Source organism: Plectropomus leopardus, chromosome 22 (assembly GCF_008729295.1).
Source record: "Plectropomus leopardus isolate mb chromosome 22, YSFRI_Pleo_2.0, whole genome shotgun sequence".
NCBI lineage: Eukaryota > Metazoa > Chordata > Actinopteri > Perciformes > Serranidae > Plectropomus > Plectropomus leopardus.
In genome coordinates this window covers 11,205,290-11,223,279 of record NC_056484.1, presented here as the reverse complement: position 1 = coordinate 11,223,279, position 17,990 = coordinate 11,205,290, and the positions used below count along the sequence as shown (strand labels likewise).

General features: G+C 40.8%; 1 protein-coding gene across 4 annotated transcripts in view; it reads right to left on the bottom strand.

Moving 5' to 3' along the window:
- Nucleotides 1-17,990, bottom strand: part of LOC121961587 (ELKS/Rab6-interacting/CAST family member 1-like) — a 155,864-nt gene that overhangs the window by 49,201 nt on the left and 88,673 nt on the right. The gene's annotated exons all lie outside the window — the stretch shown is intronic.

The following is a 17,990-nucleotide window of genomic DNA, read 5'->3' as shown; positions in this document are numbered from 1 at the left end:
CAAGGCATCCGCTGTTAGTTAGTATGAGCTCCATAAAAAAATACAAGATTGTGTGACAAGAAAGTTGAATATTGCTCAAAAGTGAAAAACAACTTTGATTCTGGATGCTGGATGCAAAAGACCAGATTAACATATAGGCCTAGGTACAATTGGGCAGCTAAAACAGTTGTTTAGGGTTTAAAAAGACTGTGGATATGGTGCACAAAAAAGCTAACATTTTTGTACAGGGTACATACATATTTTTACTTATAAACGTCCTTTACTTTTTTCATGCTTTTGAGATCAACTACCATGATCAAACATTGTCTGAAACATCTGTGTATGCATGTCAAAAATAAGGAACCTGACCAAAAGGAAAATTTAGAAAACACAACTGAAAAAGCTGGCTTCTGTCTTCACGACTTGTAGGAAAAGTGAGAATTAGCCCCCCTTCTTTTGGACACACGTTTGTGTGGTGGGTAAAAGAAAAGCACTGCAGCTGGTTAACTAGCATTGCCTCTTCCACGTTCGAAATGTTAAACATTAAAGTAAACAATCAACATTTTGTATGTCCGGGTACCTAGTCTTTCATAAGTCATGCCTAATACTTATCCTAGCAAAGACGGTCAATAATAAATCAGCATTTTCCTGGCATTGCGCAAATTTACATCAAACAAGCTGCAACTCAGGACAGACTCCAACACTAACCACACAGAGAGCAACACCATCAAGCGACGAGACTGACCTCCCACAACAGGAATCCAGGGCGAATCCATGAACCCCGACTTCAGCAGTTTCACAAAACACAACAATTGCAGCATATCACAGTATACTGAAGTACTAAAATACATTAGCCTAGCTATTAGCACATAGGCTAGTGAATGACATGTTTTAATACATTTCAAAGTATAAAAATGCCGTACGCCACACTGACGGTGCAACTGTTCATGGACTAGCCACAGAAACACCAGTTTGTCACTGTCTGTTATGTTTTTTTATGTTTGATGTTGTGCACCTGGAAGACTTGGAAGTCGGTATTTTCATCTTTGAATGAAAGGCAGCATCAGTTTCTCATGATGCACGCTATCTGCCACTCCAACTTCCTCCAAACCTTTACTTTCTGCCTGACTTTACAAAAGGAACACTTTATTTCTTTATTACTTTCTACATTAGCTTTGAACATTGGCATTGGGTGTAAACAAACCTCTAATGCTGCCGCTGAAAATGTCAAATCACTTTCTGTGCACAAGGACACCCTGACTTACGTCAGTGTTTTCATAAAACACTGTAAAAGCATACAGCAAACTGGCAACAGGCTGAGAGATTTTCATGTTTCATACAGTAATGATGGTGAATGGTAAAGCAGTCACATGTTTATATGAACATTTCACAGGTTATTCAAAATTTAACAAGTTTCCATTTACGCTTTACTCTCTTCTCACTTCCTTTCAGGCTCTCTTTCACCTATTCACTATCAGTGTCTCTTGCCCACCCTGCATTTCTCATCTCCTTCCCTTCACCTCTCCCAGTCCTTCGTCACTCGCTCTATCTCTCCACCTCTTCTCTCTCTGCGTCTGTAAAGAAGACAGGAGGCATTCTTTCCGTCGTTCGGCGGTCGTGTGCCATGATGTCATCGCCGTGGCGACAAGGCAGACAGTAAGCAGATACACACAAACGCACCAGGCACCTGACCCCAACCCCAGCATGCACACACACACACACACACACACACACACACACACACACACACACACACACACACACACACACACACACACACACACACACACACACACACACACACACACACACGGGGGCTCTCTCCTTCCTCTCTCTCTCTCTCTCTCTCCCTCCTAAAACCACTTAAGGCCCCTCACTTTATCAGAAACACTAATGCCTGGTCTTAGATCACTCACATATTTCTACACACACACACATACACACAAACACACCAAAGCAGCTTCCCGTGTGTGCTGCGTTATCTCTTTCATGCTGTCACCCTCTACCATAATCTACAGTGTGCGTGTGTGTGTGTGTTCATGACAGCATGTCTTTCTGTAGGTATGCATCCACTCAAAAGGTTGTACTTATATGTATTTCAGTGTGTGTGAATGTTCACAAGTTGTCTGTGTGTATTCAGGGCTTTCTCCAGTGCATGTGTACGTGTGTGAATGGAGTGTGTGTGTCCCCGTGTGTGTGTAGAGTAGATTCAGTCCAGTGTGACATTGGCCAGTCTCTGTCTAAGACAAACACAGAGCTATTTTAGAAATAATCCCCTCTCTCTGCTCTCTGTTTCCGACTGAACAAAGCAGCTCTCCATTGTTTTCTGTGACACTGTCTGCTCTGGTTACACAGGAGACTGCTTGTAGGACGCCAGAGTTTACTCTTTAACCCCTGTAGGACGCCGTGCGTGTCAAGCTCGGCCTCATTTCTGCGAGGGGAGGTTTTCCTCTACATGCTGGGCTTTAGAGAACCACATGTAAGAATTGTTCAGATTTTATAACTCTACACTCTACATGTAGGAGGATTTTTCTCTAAAACTTTCTCCACCCTCATTGAGCAATTTTAAAAAAACTGAATAAATCTTGAGGTGAGTGAAATGAGCAGATTCATTTGGTGGGCAAAAGGGGATTAAGAAAAATGTGATGATCATATTTACTGTAATCATGAGTGCTATGTGCTTTGGTTTACTTTAAACAAAAGTAGACTGAATGAGTTTTAAAATAAAAAAAAAGAAACAAAGCAAAATCTGCCTATTTCTGCCCAGGACTGAAGTCAGCCTTAAAGCAGGCAGTTTTTGTTTAATTTTTATTATCTATTATATTTTCAGTTTTTATTTGGCAGCTGAAATACAGCACAACAGTCTCAATACATTGCACTTCTTTGTTTTGATTTAATAGCACATTTATTTCTATTTTGAAGTGCCAGTCTGCCCAGGCAATAAATTATGTTTGAGAGTGGTAGTCATGAAGCTAACGATAGATGTGGCTTGGGGAGTTAGGGATGTGGCCATCTGGATACAAGCTGAGGTCAGATCAGCCTCAGCTGTGTCGCCTGGGGGAAGGTAAGAGTCATTTAAAAACACGCAATACACCTGATGAACACTGACGATGTGTAAGCGAGCAGAGTGAGTTTGTGTACAGTAAATGCCGAGTACAATGTAAGCTTGATGTGTGCGCATTCTGCAGCTGATAATAATGTGTTCCACTGTTAGGAACATTTTGTAGATATTGGCTCATACTTAGCAAGTTGAACTGAAATGAATTAAAAATGAGGATTTTGAATAACTGAATTTTGAGAAAAATTGTTGGTATAAAACAAAAAGAGAGTGAAGAGGAGATGAGAGAAAAGAGATACAGGAGGGCACAGCTGGCTCTCAGTGGCAGCTAATGCTGCCTGGAGGCACCCACACACGCACGTATGCACGCACACACGCACGTGCGCACGCACGCACGCACACAGAAGAACCATAGAAAGATGGATGGAAGAAGTCTTTGCTCAAGAGAGAAACTTTTCCTCTTTACTCTCATCTTCTTAAACCCTCTCTGTCTTTTCCTTTCTGTCGTTTTTTTTTTTTTGCTGGATAATCAGGTGGCTTTGGTTGACAGAGCTCACACACATACACACAACCAAACACGGACACACACACCTCTATGACTGGCTCGGGTGTTCATGACTGTGCATAATGTACTTGTACGCGTGGATGTAGAATTAAATCCATTTCTAATTCCTCCTTCTGTCTCCCCCTCTCTCTCTGACACACGCCCACGCCCACGCACGTGCACACACACAGACACACACACATGCACTCACACACATACAGAGCTACTAGTTTGGTTTCAGAGTCTCCAGAGTGGGGCCCTGCAGAGTAGTATTTCTCTCCCAGCTGACAGCTTCTGTCCTGGGGCAGACAGCCAGCGAGCGCTGGGCCTCCTATTCTCATCTGCTCCGAGTTGACTCTCTCTGTCTCTTTCTCACTCTCTCTCTCTCACACACACACACACACGATTGAGGTGTGAACTAGTGCTTTGCCTCACAGCTCAAAATATTGAGGAGAGAGAAAGAAAAAAGTCAGAAGCAAGAAAAAGAGCGAGAAAAAACAAAGCTGGGGGCCTCTCTTTTAAGTTTTATACACCTTTTAACGCTCACTGACAGCTATACATTTATACATCATATATATACATCTGACATGGACTCTATAGTACCTTTAAAGTGAGTAAAAAAGTACACAAACACACGCTTACTAGTTTATGGCCCTACAAGAGAAAACGCAGGGCAATGAATGCACACATCAGAGCAGGTTTTATGAAACATTTGTTGGTTGCTGGCCTGCCATGTGTGCAGCATCAAAGCCAAGACAGCCAATAAAGCTTTGGTTTATAGTAAACCATTTACTGCTGCTCTGTCTCTCTCTATCCTGCAAAAACGCGCCAACAGAAAGTTTCACTTCACTAGATTATAACAGAAGTTGTTAGAGAAAATGATCGACACCTACCGCAGTTGTTATGTGCATTCAAAAACTTTGAAATGACTCTCAGGGGCTACATTAAGCCAAACACATCAAAGGGATAACAGGATGTTGAAAATGCAGAATAATGATAAAATGATTATCGGGAATTATAGTCAAGAATGCCCCAAAGGCTTTTATTCAACGCCAAAAACCAAAATGTGTTTACCGATCTGGAAACTTGTTTATTAAAGAGTGTAAGAAAATGGCTGAGTGATTAGCATACTGTCAGGACAGCAGCCAGGTCCTGATTTGAGAGAAACTTTGTTTTATCTTTGACTGACACTGCTTAGATTAAAGTAGCCCACTGCATAATGTACAATAACACACTGAAAACAGCGGGATTTTGGGCAAAATCTTTTTGAAAGCTGTGTGTGTGTGTGTGTCTTAAACCATAGTGGAAGTGGGTCAGAGACACTGGATATGAATGATTTAGTATGGAGGGAGAAGACGGGACGAGAGACCATCAGAAAGAATCGGAAAAAAGAGAGAGAGAGAAAAGAGAGTGTTAGGAAAATAGGTTAAAGCTGGTGCATAGGATAAGTGTGTGTGTGTGTGTGTGTGTGTGTGTGTGTGTTTGAGAGAGAGAGAAAAGCTCCCCTCAAGGAGCTGTTGTACATCAGAGAGGCTTAAAGAAAGACAGCGAGAAAGGCTTACACACACTAACACACACACACACACACACAGAAAGAAACAGCATTGACAGGGAAGGGAATAAAATAACTGGAGGATTTGGAGGGAAAACAAATCAAAGAGACGTGAAGGGGGAGAGCGGGAGAGGGATGGAGAGAGAGAGAGAGGGAGGGGAGGAGTAATGGTAACAGGAGGCTGAGAGACAAAGGCGGTAAGAGAGAGAGAGAGAGAGATGAGGGCAGGTGGGACTACGGCATGACAGAATGAGGATCTGTTCCTGACACATTTCCTCTTTTTCTCGCTCTCCTTTTTTCTCTTAAAAAACACTCACACTCCCTCACCTCTCTCTTTCTCCGTCTCTCAGACACATTTAAAAACACACACTGTGACTAATAAGAAAGGTGTATAAATGCATTATGCACGGTCCGCGGGAGTTTGCACTTTCCATGGGACCACACACACACGCGCACACACACAACACACACACACACACACATCGAGGGAGAAGTGTGACTAAAGATGCAGCTTTGTCTTCACTGTGGTTCTTTACAGTAAATCCATTTCTACGCTTTGCTACGGAGACCAAGACATCTGCCTACAATCTGTCAGCACAGACTCACTCCTGTAACACTAACCAGTCACAGTAACGGACACCTGCGACTCCCAAATGTCTATGAAAGACGATCTTTAAAAACATTTTTTACTTTTTTTGACAGTGTGAGATTGACAAATGTGTTTCTGTTGATCTTCTGTATGTATAGATGCTCCCTGCTGTATGGCTTTACTCTGCTGCCTGTTCAGAAGTGTTTGAAGTGAACAAAGTGACTGAGAAGCAACGTCACAACTTCTTCAGTTTACTCAAGCACAGGCGTCATGTTTCCATCAGCATCCAAACTCAACAACGTGAGTGCCTTTGAGAGAAGACTGTCCAAAACTTTGTAAGATTGACAGCCTATTGCCACTCTCAACTGCCAGATTTTCTGTCAAATGTAGCTCAATTTTAAACAGGTTTAACAGATTTCCAGTTAATCAGCAAAAGAAAATGTGAATTAATGAGTATTTCCATCCACAACTGTCACATGAATTCAATGAGAGACACACTGAGATAAAACTTTAGCACTGCCTGTTTAAGGCAGGAGTGTAGCAACATTATTCCAGCTCGCCATTCTGTGTAAAAGGTACAACAGCAAAATGAGGGGACAGAGTTTTCCCGTCTTTTAAACAAACAGTTGAGGTAGTAACAGCGCCGAATCAACGCATGTGTAAAAGGGACAGCTGGCAAAATGGGACAGGTACGACATTTTGACAATGTGTTATGTGTGTGATTGACTGCAGGAGATTTAAAAAGCAGCTAGATGCAGTTAACACCTAACTCAAAGAAGAAGAAGAAGAACAGTGGCTGAAAATGTCCGCAAAATTGAGAAAACAAAGAGGTCCAGGAGCTCTTTATCCTCGAGTGCTACCATCATGTATGTTATATGTCACACTAGAGAGGCCGACGCTATTGTGTTACGCGTCACTTTTTTGCTTTCGGCATGTGTGCGTGCTATTAACACACTGAAATGAAAATGAAGGGACAATGTAGCAAACATAGTGGAAAAATGGTATTAATGTTTGTTTTGTGTATTCATTTGAGGAAGATTACAGACTCCACATTGGTCTAAACAGATGTGAAGTTTTTGTCTGCCACTTTTTTTCGTTTCCTCAGTGGAGCAGAAGCTTCAGCAGACACTGAAGCCACATGATTCATGTACGTCATGATTTATTTGCCACGTCTGTTTCAGCTGCAAGTCATCATTTTTTAAACTGTTCTATTGTGTTATTTTGAATTTGTTTCAACTGACTGTTTACTGACCTTTCCAATCATTTTCATACAATTTGAAAATCATTTAGCAGACTCTGAAAGCTGAAATATGTTAATAACAGTGAACAATTAATAAATATGTTTGCATGTATTTTGTTGAACACAGTATCACTGAGATATAATAAGTCCAGCTATCACTAAACTAAATAGTAAATACAATATAGATTTTTTTTTACATACTGCAACTGTCACAACTATTTTCTTTATCCTTAACAGCTACATTTGCCCTTAAATGAGCAAAATAAAAGCCTAATGATTGACTTCATTTTCAGTGTTTTAATGAAACATAATCTATTGTTGTATTATTTCTTTTTGTACATTAATGTGCTCAGTTTCTTTGTTCACTGCGTGTATCGACTGACTTGAATGTCTCGCTGTGAGCCAACTTTCCCATTAAGGAGGATTAAGTTTTAAAATGGAAATACATTGTGTACATTGTAGTTGTGCAGCAATTTATAACCGTGATTATGCTGTTGATGTCAAAGCCATCAGGTTATAAATTTGTCTTTTTTTTCTCCAGTTGATGTCTTTCTCTTTTCACAGAGAAATGTTAAAACAAGCCGGTCTGTCACTAGTCTGTCTTGTTCTCCTCTGCCTGTCTGTCTACTTTTATTATTTCCAGAATAGAAATGCAATCGTTTGGCACTCCTAACATACAATCAGAGGCTTCGAAAGAAAAAAAGCATGTTTTGTTTTCTACTTTTTGATATGTTTTCCCTCTTCATTGCTCCCTCTCTGTCTTTAATTGCTGTTTAATGATCTGTTTGATGGCCTGGCACTCACAACCTGTAATCAACTGAGGAAAACAGGCAAGTTTAGGTTCTGCCGCATCCTTTTTCCCTTTATCTGTTTTTTTCTTGCCACTTGTTTCTTTTTATTGTGATGTTTTTGGGTCTCTTCCATCTTTCTGAACATTTTTGCTCTTGTTCTCTGCTTGTTTTAAATCCCCTTCTTTTCTTATTCAGCTCAATTCAGTGTACTTAATTGGTGTGAGAGCTCTGCAATACATGAACAGATTACACATAAAATATGGCAATAAGAATAGAAATTACAATACAGAAGAGTCAGCATCATAAAAGGAGGCTTTCTCTTTTTTTCTCTGCTGCATATTCAGCTGAAGATCACTGGTTTGCAAGGCTTCAGAGACTTCCCGAAAAACCCTGTTATTTGAATACAACTTCTAACTGCAGCGCATCTTTTATTGCCTCTATTTTCCCGATTCAATCTCTCCCTAGGTCTCTCACAAGGGAGAAGGAAAAAACAAAAATGTAAAGAGGAAGACAGCCAGAGTCAGAGAGAAGAGGGCAAGAAAGGCAAGTACAGAGAGCGCGAGAAAAATGGAGAGAAAAGACGGAGACGGAGAGCGAGGCGCCCTCATTTGAGCTTGTAAGAATAAGTGTCAAACGGCGTGCCCCTTTTTGTCATGCTAAGCCCTCAACATGTCTGTCATACACACACAACAAATACACACACAGACTTGCTTTGGCACACTGTGGATTAATCTTATTGCTAGGGGATCAAAGTGCTCGTCTCTGGTTTATGGCAGCGCACCAAACAGGTGTACATGCGTTTGTGTGGGAGGATGTATTTTTGTGTGTGTGTGTGTGTGTGTGTGTGTGTGTGTGTGTGTGTGTAGGTATACATCTCCAAGCATCCCTCTGGGAGTGAAAGCTTCTAAGCAGTCATGCTGTCTCATCTGGTTTTGTAAGTGACTGTGTGTATGTGTGTGTGTGTCTTTTTCTGAAGGCAACATACACTTCTTGTGTTAGTGATAGGACAGCTGCCGTGTGTATGTGTGTGTGTGTGTGTGTGTGTGTGTGTGTGTGTGTGTGTGTGTGTGTATCTTTTTACACACGCAGTCTTATTGTCAGCGATGGCTTTCCAGCTGTGAGGAGCGGAGCTGTCATCCCATTTATAATAAGCACTGGTGAAGGAAGTATGCAGATCCTTTACTTAAGTGAAATACAATTACTACACTGTGAAAATACTCTGTTACAGGTAAAAGTCCTGCATTGAAAAAGTTACTTATGTAAAAAAATGTATTTAAAGTATTAAAAGTAAAAGTATCCAATGCAGAAAAATCTAAAAAAAAATAGCAATCAAACAACAACTCCCACTCCTCAAAAAAAAGAGAACAAGACTTGTTTATGTTTATCAGGTTTTTGATGCAAAAATCTTAATCTGTAAACTAAATAAAGCTGTCTGATAATATAGTGAAGTACCTCAAATTTGTACTTAAGTACAATATTTGAGTAAATGTACTTAGTTACATTCCACTACCGAAAATATGATCTTTGACTGCTTGCTAGAGCTCTGCCTGGTGTGACCGACTGGGCCCAACCCGATCCTCCGTGTTCGGGCCAGGCCTGGGTATAAGTTGTCATTATTGATTCGGGTTTGAATCGGTTATGTTCTTGCCAATTTTCCAGTGTTTTTTTTTTTTAAGATTTTGTAATTTTTGTTTTCTAAAACTGGCAGTTCTTCTGCATAAATGGCAGGAGTTTCTATGGACTGCTGTGTTTCCCACAGCATTAAAATCCATGTGGCAATAGCTGTCAACATTGTTGGGGGAGGGTTAATCTTGTATGTGTGTCCCTTTTTTCCTCATTTTGTATCCCCTCTCTAAATTCAGATGTTTGTGAACATAGCGTAATGGGTGGCAAAAATTAAATGTGGACTGAATCAAGAGGGAAAGAGAAAAAAGGAGTAGGGAACTGTGACTCTGATGGAACAACAGAGCAATATAACAGAGAACCAGGCAAGAGAGTGTGTGCAAAAGACTTGGTTGGCAGTGTTTGCTTCTGCCTCCCCAGCAGTGGGAGAGATGTGCATAACACGCAGCGTCATCTGTGCACTGCATCGCCACGGACCGCCATGCATGCAAGATGCACTGAAGGGTACTGCCGAACCTGTAGTGCGAGACAAGGGACTATTTAAATAACAGAGGAAAGAGAAGAAGAAGTTGTGCTAGGAGACACGTCAGTCCATAGGTTGTATATGGTTAGAAATTATTTAATATTAAGAAAATATATTAAAATATGTAAATATACATTTGTTTTCTTTACAGTAGAAGATCAGGTTTTCAGTCACGCTTAGGTCAAAAACAACTGCCATGGGTCAGACTCATACCTGACTTTTTGGGTCTAATCAGAGCTCTGCTGCATGCACACAAACAGAGGGACGCAAAGACACACATAAACGCACACCATTAATTAGTTTCATTACATGCTGACAACAGTGAAGACACAGACAGTACGGTAATGACATTTCCAGACAAATGTCGGTTCAGAACGGAGAGATGGATGGAAAGAGGCAGGAAGGATGCAAAGAGTAAGAGATAAAAAAGGGTAAAAGGAGGGAGAGATGTCAGCGCCAGGGATGGAGTGAAGGAGGGACGGCAGGAATGAAGGGAGGGATGGCAGAATGGGTGCAGGGAGAGTTTTGAGGCTTAGAGGGAGGCTGGGTGGGAGATAAAACAAAGAAGCAGAGCAGCAAAGGAGAAATAAATTGAATTTATAGTGTTCACCTTGAGGCATCAGCCAAGGCTCTCACTGCAGGAGGCTGAAGACAGCGCAGCAACTTGGTGTTTCTGCAGACTCTCTTTATAGTCTAATTGTACATGTGGCGCACAGCACAGCTTTTGTGTGTAAACAGGATCAATTTGTCCTCATTCTAGATGCTAAATCCACTAAAAGCTTCATTTTCCTGGCACATAGAAGATCCCGTTCCAGTACATCCGAATAGATTTTGGCTTTTTTCTATGAATCATACCCAATACCTGATTTGTCACAGCCTGAGGCGGCCTCCCCCGCACAGAGACAACAACTAAAATATCATATATTATTTCCCTACTGAAGCACACAAAAGTAATGGGACTCACTTTGTTGCCTGCTGCTGGAAGCTTTGACCATTTGCATCGCCAAAAGAATTGTCAAGTGCATCGCCGCCTCTCTTTCTCCACAGCAGGGTCTTTTCATTGTGACGCTTCAGTGTTTTCTTTAGTAATAAATGGCTCTTTTAAAGCATCATTAACATTAAAATCTCCATAACAACCTTGCAAATAAACAGAAATCAGTGTCTCGCTGTTTCAAGTGTCAGAACGTTTGCAACAGATTTTTAAACGCATAGCTCTTGTCTGGTAAAACATAATGACCGTTAAATGAGTGTGTAAGGTGAAGGAGAACCCTGCATGAATGCAGGGGAGGAGGACATAACGTAAGTGGCTATACATTCAATATATACCGTGGTCTGAAAGATTGATGGATGAGCGGAAGGAGTGAGGGAGACGGGAGAGGAGGTAATATAATTTCTTCGGGATATCACGCAGTTTCTTTGGCTCGACTCAGTTGTTGTTGGACAGCTGTCTTTCTCCTCTTCTCCTCTTTGCTTTCCCTCCTTTTCTCCCTGCCATAAAAACATTTCTGCTTCTTTTCTTTCATTTTATTATCCTCCTACTGCCCCCCTTTCCAAAACAGATTTATAACTCTTGCCCTGACCTCTTTACTCGCTTTTCTTCTCCTCATTTTGTCAGTTTTGCACTCTTCTCGTCTTGTCTTGTGTCTTCTCCTCTCCATCTTTGCTCCTCCTTTCTGATCCTCCTTTCTCGCAGCGTGTGATGGTATCAAATCCAAACTGCTGTTGATATTCACACTTATTCAACTGAGTATTTCGAAATCCACACATATTTGCCATACATCATTTTAAAATCATTTACGTAAATGTTTTCGGATGCCAGTGTTCTAATGAGTAAAACACATGAAGGAGCTTTTTGAAATGAAGTAATCACGTTCTGCTGCTTTTTCACATAATATTAATGCAACACATCACAAGTGAAACTTTTTAGTCCTCCTGCAATGAATCTGCATTCTTGTAAAATAACAAGACGTAATTCAACAACTATTTGAAGATACCTTCCAAATCTGTGCATTAAATTTTTCACATTTACTCGAGCCAATCACCACACTATATGTATATGAGATGATCTAAGCCACAACTATTGCTCTTAGCCCAATTTTCTTCTCAAAAAAACAAAGTTCTGTCCAAAATATTTTAAGCAAAACCGTATTGCCCTGAACTGCTCTTGGAAAATGTTCTGCACATAAATTCAGTCATGAATGTTTATAATATTTTTTTAATACTTAAAATAAACAATGTGAGATCCAACTGTGTAAGATGTTTAATTGGAGTGTGGGTGTCGTGTTGACAGGATGTGTTTTAATGGTGTTCAGTGAAGTAAGTGGTGAGAGTTTTTAAGCAATCATCGCCGTGATAAAAAGGTTTGCAAGATTAAAAGACTTTTTTCAGAGAGGGTCTAAGGATTTATAGTGTGGAGAGTAAAAGGCCTTTTTAAGCAAGTTTGTGATTTATTTTTCAAAATAAAATGGCAGCACACACGGTCAGTCCGGTATGATGTCTGTTCTTTGATTTTTTCGACAACCGATTTGATCGAGTTCACACTTGTCAGGCGTATTGCTGAGGACAAAAGGAAGTGCAGTGTTGAGTGAGCGCTCAGGAGATCTTCAGGACATATTTATAAGTAAAGCGATATCTACATACCGTGTAGTGTATTAAAGGCATGCTGGGTACAGCTTGCTCTGCGTCTCTTTCTCCAGTACATTCAACAACAGATGAAGAGAGAGACTGAAGGTGTTACACTGTGGCAAACTCAGACACTTCAAGCATCAGCAGTGTAACTTTGTTCTGAAAATAGCCGGGCTTTGTCTTTATAGAAGCCATAAAATGTTCATGTGAGCTTTTGCACCCAAAAGACAAGTATACTCAAGCACAGTGTTGTAGTACAAGAGATCAGTCTCAAGACAACTTTTTAAAGGTTTCAGTTTAGTGTCAGAATCTACCAGATTATTACTTGGTCTTGTCTCGGTCTCATACGAATACAACTCTGGATTTTATTTCATGACTGTTCAAGGCCAAAATTGTGGGGATACCATTAAAATGCCTGTGCAAAAATGTGTGTTGCATAAAGATGGTTAAATTGATTCCAGCTCCTTTGTGTTTGTATTTGTTTGCTCATAGAAAACAAAGGAAAATTCCCACAAATACAATTTACATCTGCAATAACTTTTGATTATTTCATGAAGACATTTCTCGTAGTACACCTATACATACACATATACAGTATATTGTAACAAAAGAGGTATAAGGAGGAATCTTCATTTTTTACATATGTGGATCAATTTGAGGAGTGTCTGTGGTTCGCATGTTCTGTGTTTTATTCTCATGCAGTGAGGGTTTTGCACCAGTTTGGTGCTGGTCTTGACTTGGTATCAAACCCTCAGAGTCTTGGCTTATATTTGGTCTCAATAGACTCTGGTCTTGGTCAAGACTCGGTCAAGGTGGTCTTGACTACAACACTGTTTCCTAGCATTGCTATGGAACACAACTTTGTCATGGCAGGTGTATTGGTCAGGAGACCATAGAGCACGTGTCGAGAGAGAAAATGTTTGGAAGAGTGGTTCTTGAGAAAGCAGATAGTAACGAGCAGCAATACCAGAGGCCAAGCAAGCTGCCCCTTCTGAACAGCATTTTACAGTTACCGCAGCGGTTAAAATGAAACTGACTCGACTTCAACCTAAACTTACAACCCACCCAATAAATTTGAAAAGCTCTTGTTTTCTTAAAAGAAAATCTAATAAAGCCAAACAAAATATTCTGAATTGTAGTCTTACATTAATAAAGTCTTGTTGGAATTTACGCCTCAAAACTGTCCAAACAAATACCTTTACCACAGAGGCATGTGTGAGTGTATGTGTGTGTGCGTGCACGTGTGTGAAAACGACAAGGATCTAGGAGGAGAGCAGTTGACTGAGGTGAAGATGTGTGTTAAATGTCAGCAAAGCAGAACAGTGCAGAGTAGAAATCGGCTTTAATTCATCCAGATTGGGATTTCAGACCCGACACCCTGCTGTTACATACACACTGTCAGCAAATTCCTCCAGCTGGCTGACACACACACACACACACACACACACACACACACACACACACACACACACACACACACACAAACACACACCTGCATACATACTCCAAACACATGACAACACAAGCATACGAGTCTGGGAAGAAAACGAGCATGTGCATATTTAATGTATATCACAAGGAAAATATGTCTCTGCGTGTGTTTTATGAGTGTGTGTGTACGTGTGAAGGTCGCGACGGATGATTTATCAGTGGGAAAGATGCATGCTGGAGCCCTGCAGGGCCGATGTGTATATCTGTGTGTTGTTCTGTTTGTGTATCTTCTCTGCCTGGATTTAGTGTGTGTTCTCACGCATCTGTATTTACATGTTTGTGGATGTTGCGTGTGGTTTTATGAGCGTATTTGATGATTTTTTATTTCTATATTAATACTAGAGTGTGTTTTTGGGCACACACACATAGACACACACAGACCCACACACAAATTAACAATATACATCAGGGACTAAAGTTTAGCACAGTGTTGGAGTAAAGGAGACATATACAACCAGCTAGCGAAAGCTATGGAACAAAGATAGATAGACACTCACATAACTATACTACATTATGTGTGTGTGTGTGTGTGTGTGTGTGTGTGTGTGTGAGCGTGTGTGTAAAGGAATAAGAAAAGGAAAGGGAGGAAACTAGGGAAAGTAAGAAAGTGAGACAGAATGTCAGAATTCCAGCTGTATTTGGTATCTATTTCTGCATGGGAGTGAGAGTGTGCATGTGTGTTAATATATTCTACGTCTGTTCAAGAAAGCTCTGAAACATGGCGTATCGTATATCATGTCTTACAGTAACATTAAACCTTACACCGATGTAAAACTGGGCAACAAGTCAGATATCAAAACCCAAAAGAGTTACGGCAGCCTGTGTGTGCAGAGACAGTTTCATGTGCATTACATCAAGATATATGGACACGCAGGACGCAGCCACCTTAAACATCTCATGTTTTACATGTGGGAGAAAGCCAGAAGCACATGACGTATTTGCTGACCAAACCCTAATGTCCTGTGAAAAATATGAGCACTGGCGTCATGGACATAACTCACAGCGAGACACCTAGCAGCTACCTGAAACGTCTAAACTTTTCACTGAAGGGGGAACGGACACAAAAATGCACAAAAATGTGGGAAGAATATCTAACTGCAGCCTGAAAAATATCATGTATTATGCAAAGGCAGAGCATGAAAGCGCTGTATTTGTTTCAGTAAGTTGTCAAATAATCTCATGTGAATGCAACAATTCTTCATAAGCGCCTGCAGGTGACTCATGGAGCCTTTAAACTAGAATTTCCAGAGTGTTAAGAGAGTGAGGAAACCATAGCTACTTTTGATCAGAAAACAACCTGTACACAGATGGAAACAGTAGAAAGAGTAAGTGCTGGTAAGACTCAAAAGACAAACAAATTGCTTGCCAACAATAGAAAAAAAAATGTTAAAAAGCAATCAATACCAGTGAGAAAGAAATACTGTTTGAGCATTGACATTTTTGTGTTGCATTCTTACAAAGGTGCATGCAGGCTATCATTATAAAGTATGAACGAGCACTCAGAACACAAGCTGAGACGGAGCTTGCTGTGCAGCACAATCTGCTACGTCCTGCAAACCACGTCCATCTGGATGAAATACTGGGTTTTTAGGAAGTCCCAAAATTAAGACACACGTGTGTGTGTGTGTGTGTGTGTGTGTGTGTGTGTGTGTGTGTGTGTGCGCGCACTGTACACTGTGTGTGCCTGCTGCATAAATATTCATCATGGCACTTGTATTTTCTTAAAAGTAACTGTGGACAAGTCAGAGGTCAATAAATCAATCATAGCGAGCTTGCACAAATGCGTGCTCGCACACGCAAATTCACGTACAAAAACAAGGCCACGCATTCTGAAGCGCTGATGCTTGTAATAACCACACGGGTCGTTACTACGGTGATAAAATGGCCAATAACCTGATCACCTGGCCTGTGAATGGACATGCTGCTGGACACACACAGACACACACAGACACACACACAGACACACACACACACACACACACAAACTCGGCCTTTCTCTCCAAAACAAAGAAATGCTACATTGGTAGAAAAGACCAAGACTGGAGTACAGGAAAACTAAATCACAGTGCATGTCCTCATTTTCCCATCATGCCACGGTAAAAGATAGTCCCACTGCGTGTATAAACAGGCAGGACATGCTAACACGGACATTCTCCTTGGCTTCTATTTCAGCCCAAAGCGTCGTTCCACTAAATTAGCCCTCGTTGTAAGGTCTCAGTGAGGACGTAAAACAGCAGAAAATACAGGGAATCATCGGACTTCTGGATTCCTCATAGCTCCACTTAAAATGCAAAACCATCTATTAAAATTACATTAAAAATTTACGCTGAGTTCCAGCGTGTGCATGAGTGTGTGCGGGTGTCTGTGTATGTGATCAATCACATGAAGAGCTGGACAGCGCTACATGGTTATTGCATTAACACACTACTTACGTCTATGGCTTTAAAGTGCTGAGCGAGAGAGGGAGGAGATAAAAGTAGAAAGGACGGAGAGAGGTAAAGACAGGAAGAGGAAAGAGAGGGTTGATGAGGTGTCGGGTGAAGATCAAGTCAATGTGACCAGCGGCCACCTTCCTGGAACACTGAGGCAACATGGGAAACTGGAGATATCATAAGAGTTGCTAATTTCAGGCGAAGTGTTGAAGGTCGTGTCTGAGCTTTAAAAATTAGAGCAACTGTCAACTGGTTGGAGACTTTGTACTGTACATGTTGACTGGTGCCCGAAGAGGCAACTACAGTCAGCTAAGGTGTAACAATGTAAAAAAAAAAATTATATACATTGTAAAAGTTGCCATAATGTCTCATATTTTATTTTTAGCCATAGCAGCACGGCTCTGTGGATAGCGTTGTCTGTTAGTCTAGACTGAAATATCTCACGACGCATTGTCATGAAACTTTGTGCAGACATTCGTCGCGCCATGAGAATTAAGCCCGCTGACTAGGGTAACTTCCTTTTCTGCCACCATGATTTTGACATTTTGACATTTTTATTATCCAGTGAAATATCTTAGATGGATTGCCACTAAATTATTACTCTGGAAATACAGAGTATATGTTCAAGAGATTCTCACAGCCACTCTGTCTTCTCAGGAAACGTACTGGCCTCTGTGTTAGTCTGCAGATTTCAGAATTAGTGTATAAATCTATAGTAGAGAGTGTTTTAACTTTTCACCCTCCTGCCTGGTTCGGTCACCCAAACTGTACCTGTAAGAGTAAACTTTCTAGGATTGTGTCAATGGCGATAAAACAGTTGGCAAGCCACAAAAGCTCTTGTGCCAACTTTTTACAGAAAGGACGATGAAAAAAGCGAGGAGTATCTTGGCAGATAGCTCCCATGCTCTCTTCAGCCAGTTTGTTGAGCTCTGGGAGGCGTTTCAGAGTCCCTCTGGCAGCTAAAAATGTATTAAAGAAGTCCTTCATCTCCAGTGCAATCAATATTCTTAACTCAACATTTGAACATTAAAGACAGCTGTACAGGGAGTTGGGGTGACTTTTTACATAATGCCCGCATTTTAAAATGTTATAAAGGCTAAAAGTTAAGTGTAATTAAGGGCGGGCCAAATATGGTCACTTTTGGCTCCAAAAATCAAAGATGGCAATGGTGAAAATGTCAAACTCACGGCTTCAAAACTGGAGTTGTAAGCAATAGTTGACTTCAGGATGGCAAATGTTTTACGTCCATGGGAAGAATCCAATACATATTTCTGAGTAGATTCAAATCATGGAGCAGATACACAAATTATTGAACCTTAGACTCAAAGTCTTGTTTTCATGTCACTGCCTGTGAGTGTTTGTAAATCCAAATAAAAGCATCAAAAATGGTAAGATACATGACAGATTTAGGGACAGACAAATATGAAAGTAGACAGAGAGAGATTTTTTTTAGCCAGTTGTGTGTTTGTGTCTTTGGAAACATGACTAATGACACAAGTGTCCAGCAGAGTTTACACCCGTCAGTGTTGACGTTCAGCTGATT